Source organism: Hydra viridissima, unplaced genomic scaffold (assembly GCF_058129835.1).
Source record: "Hydra viridissima isolate aposymbiotic clone 2 unplaced genomic scaffold, HvirCarnegie_v1 scaffold_2, whole genome shotgun sequence".
In the NCBI taxonomy this organism is placed as follows: domain Eukaryota; kingdom Metazoa; phylum Cnidaria; class Hydrozoa; order Anthoathecata; family Hydridae; genus Hydra; species Hydra viridissima.
The window spans coordinates 22,132,461-22,142,723 of record NW_028324301.1 but is presented as its reverse complement, the minus strand read 5'-3'; positions in this window follow the sequence as shown (position 1 = coordinate 22,142,723).

Below are 10,263 nucleotides of genomic sequence, written 5' to 3'. Positions count from 1 at the left end.
GTTATATTATACAAATGTAACTCAATCAACGTTTTATTAGTGTGTAATGGTAAGCACTCTTTTATTCATAACGTTTATATAAATACAAATAATATTCTTTTACACTACTTGGAGTATTCGATACTGTTTTTATCAATTATTCCTCTTTCTGTTCTTCTTTTTTTTATACGAATATCATTTCTTTATTTAAAACAGCCGAAATCTTCTGGTTTTTCTTCTTTGATTAATATTTCTTCTGACTTCTGTTTAATTCCTTACTTCTTTTTCTCATTTATTCACTTAAAAAAGTTCTTGTTAATTTAAATATTTTTTAATCACAAAAATGCTATCTCTTTAAAATTCTCTCTTTTACTTATCTTTAAAACTCCATCTTCTTCCTTCTATCTGTCTTCTTCCTCTAAAACTCTTTTTTTTTTGAGCTTTTATATAGTTTATAGTTTTTGGTTGTTTTCGGTTGCGATACCTATGGCCGGTTGATGAGTCTTTGTGTTTAATTCTTTTCCCAGTTGTTTTTTTTTTAACTTTTTCTCTTTCCGTTTTATCATTTATGAGTCTTCGTGTTAATGTCTTTTCCCAGTTGTTTATTTAACTTTTGTTCTTTCCATTTTATCATTTACTTACGTGATAGGTTGATGAACCATCGTTGAATGTCTTCTTCGGTCGTCGTTTTTAACTTTTCTTTTTTTTCGCTTTATCATTTATTTATATGGCAGGTTGAATAAGTCTCCGTGTGTATGTCTTTTCTTAGTTGTTGTTTTTAACAAAATTCTTTTTACTTTTTATCATTTGTTTATACGAAGAGTTGACGAGTCATCTTGTGTACGTCTTTTCTGATCGCTGTTTTTTCTCAAATCTCCCACCTCATAATACAAATTGTCTTTTTTCTTGAGGAGTAGCCATTTTAGGGGTATCTGAAACGTAAAGATGAGATATCTAAACAAGATTGGTTTTATTTTAATGTTTTTATTAAAGTTTTATATATAAAAAAATTTATATAAGTTAATAAACGCTAGTGAAAAAAGACCTATCTTGTTTAAATGTCTTATAAATTGCTTTTGTAATAAGTTTTTCAAGTTGTAAAGAGACTTTGTGGACAACCCTGCGTAATATTATTTTTGTAATTTAATTTTAAAATTCACCTTCTTTTTGGTGCCAACTCAGCTTTTGAGTAATGTTTTAAGTGACAGTTACAAAATGTCATGAAAATAAAGTTAGTTAATTATGAGCTAAGTTTGTAAAATTTTAGTTATAATCGATGCCTAGAAGCATTGTAAAGAATACTAGAAGTAGAAAAGGAGGGAAATATTGCTTTCTCCTACACAGTGGGATGAATAATTAGAAAAGGACATGAGACCTATCATTTCGTTTTTACTTACAAAGTTTAGAAACAAATATATGGAAGCAGCTCAACGACAAGATTATTTTTTCAAGAAAAATGAAAGCAGGCTAAATACTGCAGTAAATTTTCAGATTGATGCAAAACGTGTAACTGTGAATAAACCCACAGGTCGAACCGCCGGAAAAACAAGAAGATAAGCAGGAAAAAGTAACAATGAAAGCCAGCATTGAAAAAGGTTTCAAACAGCAACTAGGAATTTTAGTCGACTGCTACCAAAACAAGGATTTGGCAGCACGAACGACGGAAATACCGCTAAACATTTCTTTGAAAACACTCAAAACATCATCCTTGATAACTGGTGTTTCCGAAGAACTGATCCACCGTTTTCAAATCATATTTTTTATTTCCTGTGGTCATCAACGTTGAGGAGTTTCGAGCTTTCCTCTTAAAAACTGCTAGACACTACCAGGGAACTACCTGGGAGCATCTAAGAATATCCCTAGTACAGCATGTTAACATCACTTCTTAGATTGCTAATCCACGGATCAGACATTATTTCTTTGGCCATTTTACCTATTGGTCAATTCTCGGAGGATACTCAAGAATCAACCAAGAAATTGATAAAATAAGGTTATTTGAGCTTTTCTCGAAATTCTTTTAAGAGTTAAGACGATGGAAGCCGTTGATCAGGAGATTGTTGGCAATTACAGGCCCTTACATTTCATCTCTACAAAAATCAACTCAAAAAAAATTTAAGAGTTTGTGGCCAGAAACTTTTGCCCGCTTGGTTCCTGTGGCAGAAGGTTATGATGATACAGATACAGATGACGAGGAAACAAACTTCGAAGATGATGAAGATTTTATTGAAGAGCCCAAAGAAAAAGAACTTCTTCTTTTTCTTCCGGCTCTTCAATGAAATCTTCATCAGCTTCAATGAAAATACAATAATTAAGATGGAAAAGAAAGAAAATAATTGTAACTGAAACAAAAATTTTTTTGTAATATTTCACACCAACTTCTATAATTTGATCCATTTTTTGGCATGTGTATCCACCATATTGGATCCGCCAATTTGTTTTTTTTTAAAATTCTTTTAGTGAACTCTATCTCAATACATATTTGCCACGAAATTTCAAGCAAATTAAACAACGCTTTCATAAACTAACCAGCTTTTTCAAGATCAGATTCACTGTGCGTCGTGCAATTCCGTACCAAAAAATTTTGTAAAATATTTTTAAAAAATAACAGTATGCTTATTACATCACAACAATTAAAAAACAAACTTACAAAAAAAAAACGTACATTCTTGTCTAATTGAAAATTTAGCTCCTTTAATTTTTAATAAGCTTTATTTGGATTTGTTGGTTCCACAGGGCATATATGAATTCATATATAAATAGACAACTAATGATGATGTTGTCAATCGTCTAATATGCGAACAAATTCTGTTTCCGACAAGTGTTGTGCTATTAGCACTGTATGTATTTTAAGGAATCGCTGAAAAATTTATTTTGGTTTAACTGCATACGTCATCAACAAAATATTGTCGTCCGATTTTTCAAATTTATAAATGAAACAGCTGATGACCTCAGCAACGAAGAATTATTTATAAAATTTACATCTGTTAAGCAAACTCATGGAATGATATCTCCATAGATTATGTTGTTTAAATTACTATGTAGATGGTAGAGTAGCAATAGCTTTGTCAGGGGTCATTACATTACGTCACTCACTGAGGAGAGGGGGGGTGTAAAAAGAGTTACTCGACGGGTATTTCAATGCTTACGATATTGAAAATTCGAAGCATAGATGTTGACAAGAAATGAATTTTATAAATTTTTGAATCACATAAAGAGCTGAAGATAAGAATTTATAATCTGCAGAGCATGAAAAAAGGACTTATTAAAACTAGAAGTTAACTTGATAAACGGAAATTTAGAAAATTTGATGAAGAGAAGAGAATGTGGACAGTTAAAATTGACCCAAGAAATCGACATCGACGACAACAACCACGACTTTTTGGATCTTAGGGAAAAAAAGAGGAGGAAAAATGAACTAGGAAAAAAATTTATGAAAAAAGATTAGACGATGAGAAGCCAGATATTACGAAATAAAGGGAAACATTTGTGAGCAGGGAAAATGAGAAAATTATACACATCATCTTATCGTTTTTATCTGACTCAAACATATTCGATCGAAGAAAAGAGCGAGACTGCCGAAACACACGTTAAATTACATAAAAAATAAATGTCCCACTATTAAAATTTAAAACTGTTTTTGCAAACACGACCAGAAATGTATATCTATATACGAGTTTAATTAGTAGAGTTCTCGAAAGTTCTGTAGCCATTCTGAGACAAAGACTAATCGAAAGAACCGTGACTCAGAAGTTGAAACAAAATTATGAAACGAACTTGAAGAAAAAGAAATCTTTTGTCGATACGAAAATTCAAGAAATTTCTACGGACATATAGAAAAGGAGCGGTGGAAAAAAAAATTCTTATGGTTTTCTCCAGCATTAATTTTCTATCTATCCGCTGATGTTTTGAGTTGAGTAAAAATGTAAAGATGATGTTTATAGTTTTCTCGTTTTCCTTCCTCGCACCTTAAATGATCTATGTGATTCAATGCAAGTAGCTAGAAAGACTTTTCTCCTCCGAGTAATTAGTGGCTGTCTACGAATTGAAGACAATCAACCTGGTTTACTGAAAACTATTTCTATATGTTGCTCTTTATGGATCGGTAGCTCATGAAAAAAAAGAGATGCTGTTATTAGATGAACAAAAAAGTTAAGCAACTTGACCAAAGAGTTTGATGATGTGATGTAAACATATTATAGTTTTAAATCATATGGTTAAAATCATATGGTTTAAATTATATATTGATGGTCATGCCCTATGGCTGTGTTTACGAATAGGCGAACTGAGGCTATAGTCTCAAGGTACCGGCCTAAGTTGGTAGAAATGGGGTAAATAAAGTATTTTGAAATATTTTTTTTGGTTGATAACACCACCATTAACTTGATGATTTATTGCATTTAGTGACACATATCACTTTCACTCAAACCATGCCTCATTTGTGCCTCCTAAAATTAAATCTTGTATTCCATCATGTGCAATTAAGTCAGTATAGTCTTAAAAACGTCAAGTGTGAAAATTGGATATGTTGTAAATGGCCGAGAGGATTCTACTTCACCCTCATACCTTATCGTTTTCTACCATCACCAATTCTTCTTTCACGATTGCCGGAAGGTGGACATCAAGTTCTAAACTCAAAAGTTTGTTAAGCAGCACGTTGTCAATCTAAGTAAATGGCAATAGTTTGATTTCGGAAAATGTGGAGCTCATTAACTGGATTAAGAAAGATGAATTAGATTTGTCTGATGTTCAACTATGGTGTCCAGTTCCCAACGAAGATTTTGAAGACAACCTTCAATGCAAATTCATACGCAGGATGAACCCTTAAGGTCACTATGAACAGATGCCGAATAAGGACACAGCTAAATATGTCTATGTTTAACGCAGAGGTTTACATCATTTTTTTATATAATACGACTTAAGTATAACTCATTTTTTCTAAAAACAAAGACATTTTTTTTTTCAGTGCATTTTTACAGAAGTTAAACTTGAAATCAAAAATTTTTTGTATTCGTTATAAATTCTGCGTGCATTTTAACACAAACAAAGAACTCGTTCATAGCTCCCTGACCAGACAAACCTGTTCAGAGAACAGACAAAACCTGTTCAGAGAGCCAAATAGAATCAATCTGGTAATACTTTTATTTGTAAAATCTTAAAAAACACATTTGAGTTAATGATAGCATAGAGTACTTTTCTTCACGACAGTCCCCATACTCGTATCGCCCAAGGAAATCGTTCAAACCCATGATAGGGAACTGCTACCATATCCGCCGTACTCTCTCAATTTGGTACCAACGGATTTCCACCTCAATTGATCTTTTTCAAATGCTATGCGTGGAGTTTTTTTCTGATGCAGAATTGAGAGCTTGGTTAAATGAATACTTTGTGATGAAATTGAGATTTCTACAAACGAATTATTGATGTTCTTGTTGAAATTTGGGAAGGGAGAATAGATTATTGATTAATTAGTTAATAATTTTTATTGAAAAAAAAAAACTTTTAAAAACTTTTAAACCAACCCAATACATAGACCTGCATGTAATGATAGTATACTTTATCACCTTTATCAATATTTTCATTTTGGTCCATAAAAGTTTGAACTTCGAAGGATGTCATAGTGGTAGGAGAAAAAAATCAAAACAATTGAACTAAATCTTTAATCAACTCTTAGCTCACAAAAAAAATAACGGGACCCATAAAACCCCGCAGAGCAAAGTCTACGTTGTATTATTCGTTTAGAAACGTTCAGGCTTAGTTTCTCTTTAATAACTCTGGCAGAAATAACAAGCTCTTGCTATATTTCTCGTACAATACTTTGTACTTCTCGTAAAAAAGTTTTTACTTCTCGTACAAAAAGTTTATCTTCTTTAGATGTTGTTTTTGGTGGCCTGAACATGTTTTATTTGTTGCACACTTTCAGCTTTTTTTATTTTTATATTATTGATTGTATCGTTGCCTTTCTTTTATTATAACTTTCAGCAATTTTTTTATATAAACACGATAGAGTATGAAAACAAAATTTAGTGATATGCTAGGGGTATGAATAATTTTGACGCATACTGTATACACTAGGGGGTTGACTTTTCAATTTTTTCACTTAAAAATAAATGGGTATATTTTTAAAAGCTGACATTATTAAATTTTGTTTTTAGAAATACATGCTTTTAGATCTTTGGTTGCAAAATAATTCCCCGTAGAAACGATTTTTTTAAATCTTTTTTTAAACAAGCTAAAAAGGTAACCTTTTTTACGTTTTTTATACAGTTTTTTTTGTTTTGTATAATACAAGTAATGGTAATATATATATATATATATATATATATATATAATTTTATGTATAAATTGTTTAAATTCATTAAATACTAATTACTTCTGCAAGTGTCATCTTTAATTGTCGTTTGCTGTCAAAAAAAGCGTGTTCAAATCACGATGATTATTTTGTGTTTACTAAAATCTACAACTAATATAATTTAAAAAAGTTATTTATGTGTGCTTAAAATGTAAAATAGATTTAATTCTAAGCTTCATATGTAACTTACAATTATAATTAACGTATACTTTATATTTTAGCAATGTCAAGAATAAGCTCGCAGATAGCTGAAAAACCTGAAAATATCAAAGCCTGGTCTCAAAATCTAGTCCATTTTGAGAAATCAAAATCAATCAGTTTGCAAAAATTTATCTGAATGTGGTGTCAATGTATAAGCCCCATCTAAATCTGGGGTTTATAGAGCTACAATATCAGCAGCTCAAAAAATGGAAAAGCACATGATAAGTAATTTAAAAAATGAGAATCGGGTGTTGCATTTTGACGGTAAGGAGTATGTCAGAGAAGGAGTATCAAGTCTTGGTTTTAAAAAATGCAGAAAAGGAGGTGAAACTAGCCATTTTAAAACTAGATAATGGGAAAGCTATTAGCATTTACAGTGGAATAGTTAAAGTGTTGGATAAATTTCAACTATGGAGTAGTACAGCTGTTCACGAAAGTTTAAACGATTGCAGAATTTTCAGATCTAATCTTCGGTTTTTCTTGAATAAAAATCTAACGGAAATAGATATCAAAATAATTTTTTTCCAATTTGGTAAATAGGTTATTTGTTAATAGAATAAAAAAAGTAGGTTTTGACTCATCACTGTTTACTCAGAAATTTCATTAAAAGGTAGGTGATACAAATTAAGAGGTGTCACAAAAGTTTTATCAATTTTATTTAGGATCAATTATTTGCTAATTAATTGATAAATCCAGAGCAAAAATTTTTTTTTTTTAAATAAAGTTAAAATGAGTAATTTTAAAATCAAAAAATTCATCACAACATCATCAGGCAGCTTTTAATTCATTAAAAATCAACTTGAAATATTGTACATTTCAAATTAATTTCAATTGCGTGCAAATGGGTCGAAAATCAGTTTCTAGTGACATCAAATGGCAAGTTATTGGTATGGCACGGACAAAAAATCACACACACGTTCAAATAGGCAAAATACTTCACGTTTCTGAATCTTGGGTTAGAAAAACTATCAAAACCTGGGAACTCAGCTACAAAAAGATAGCACAAATCTTCAACTAGTCAAAAAATAATCCAAAAGTTAGCAGAGAGCTCGTGAGACAAACATTGTTAGACAAAGGTATTGGAACGTACAAAGCTGCTAGAAAACCTATTCTTTCAATCACGGATAAACACAAACGACAAGTGTGGTCCAAAGAAAGGCTGGACTGGTCTGTAGAACAGTAGGCAAAAGTTATTTGGAGTGATGAAGCTAATGTTCAAGTTGTAAACCGTATGGGAAGAATCTATGTCAATAGATTTGCAACTGAGAAATATTCAGACAGGTTTTTGCAACATCATTGACAAAGCGATGGAGGTTCGGTTGGCATCTGGGGATGTTTTTCTCACAAAGGTATAGGCTTCTGTGAGCTGTACGAAGGCCAATTTAATCAATACACCTACAACAATACATTGGAAACGTGTTTAGTTCCATCAATCAGACATTTGTATGGCAAAAGCAAGCAATTCATCTTTCAACAAGACGGGGCTTCAGCTCACACAGCTCGCTCAATCAAAGAATATTTTTTGAAAAAAAAGTTCAATGTAATGCTCTAGTGCCCCTGACACCAGATCTCAACCCAATTGAAAATACTTGGTCTTGGATCGAAAATCAACTGACATACCATGAAATTCAATCAACTCAGCATTTAAAGCAACTTTTGAATGAGTACTGGCTGAAGGTACCTCGCGTGATGTGCATGAATTTAGTTGAATCAATGCATAAACGAGTTTATCTTTGCTATAAAAACAAAAGAGGACACTTTAAATATTAATGCTGCAATTCGTTTAAACTTTTGTACTTCTTATTTTTCCTATATGATTTTTTGTAATTGTTTTTTTCTAACTAAATATTAAAGTTTTTATAAAATATTCATATTTATTTTAAAGCTAATTACTTTTTCTTCAATAAATAAAAAAAATTAATTCGATATCATTTTACAGTTTTTTTTTTATTAAACAAAAACCAAACATACTTGATCAAAATTCTGCAATCGTTTAAACTTTTGTGAATAGCTGTATTAAAGTTATAATATCTGATACTACAAGTGTGAATACTGGGAGTAGAAATGGAGTTGTAATTCAACTGCAAAGAGAATTTGAAAGGAAAAATCTTGAACCATTTCAATTTATTAGTTGTCAGCATCATGTGTTGGACACAGTTTTGAAACATACTATGAATGAAATTCTTAATGAAGGAGTGTCAAAATCACCAGAACTACATTACATATTTATTGAAAACCTGCAAAAAAGTTATGAAAATTTAAATTCAAGCTTCAAGCAAGGTGAACAAATTTGTAAAGTGAAGACTAATAAATGGAGAGACGACATGGAGTTTTTGTTCGAGTTGGTACAAAGTTACCGATACATGAAGGTTAATGGCAGCTTTCCAGCTATAAACTTCAAAAGTCTGCCATCGTTGCACAATGCCAGATGGAATTCAAGAGCAATCTATGCCCTTCTGGCTTTTATTTTAACTGAATCGGATAATAATCAGTTGTGCTTGATTTGCGACTTCATTCCATCAATTTGGTCTGATATATGGTTTTCTGAGATGCAATACTCAGAACATGATTTTAATTTAGAACAAACAATAATTTCAACTTCAGCCATGAAAACCTTAAAAAGATTTTGGTCACAGGAGCCCAGCAGAATACAAGGAGTTCAGATATCCAATATTTGTGCTGAAAGAGCCATAAAAGTTATGCAAGAAATTCATGCCAGAGATATAGACAAAATAAACTACAGATTTATTCTGGAAAAGAACTTTTAAATTGTATCTTGCTTAACTAAAAGCTATTTTGTCAAAATAAATTGTTATTTATTTGCTAATTTGTCGAATTTTATGTATTTCTCAAACAAAAACATATTTTTCTAAGTACGGGGGATGTTTTAGTAACTTGAGTCAATAGAACTTTTAAAATCGGTAATCTAATGTAGAATGTCATATGGAACTATACCCAAGTATGGTTGTGAAAAAATCAACTCCCCAGTATACACTCTTCCTTTTAAGTACGGCATTGAAAGTAAAAGTTTGGACTGTCGCCATTGGACACCGTAATGTTTTTCCGTAAATATAAAGATAAACAAAATGGCAAGAATTAAAAATGCCCATTAATATTTTTCGTGTTTGTAAAAATGCTACTAAATAGAGACCTGCTAGTAAAAAAAGGAACGATCTAAATATGATAAAGAAAAAAAATCAATTTGACTAAAATCAGCATCAAGTTTGGGGACGATCTAAAAGCACGTATTTTTAACAAATCGTTTCTATTCAAATTAAGAGCAATTTATTTCTGCATAAAATATTTTCCTAGTGGCTCCCTGTATCTTATATCCAAAATCCTTCGTGTCTATGATTTAATTCAGTTCTTAAACTGTTCATTTTTCTGGAATTAATAACATGGTCTCCTTTCATGTATAATACTTTATATAACTACTTTAACAATTAGACAATGTGAGGACACAATCTAAAGCCAAATATAAAAACAGATAAAACAGCTTAATTACATCACTAAAAGAAAAAAAATTTTAATCTAATTAGTTTCGTTACATACTAGTGTTCCCTTTCTTGAAACATGCTCCAGAACAACTAATAAACAAATCTATCCTTAGTTCTAAGAATCTATTTACTATATTTCTACCTAAATTGTTATGGTTAAATTTATTCTTAACTTCTAATCTTATGATATTTTATTTGTACATATGTTTATGTATGTATGCAAATGCATATACTTAT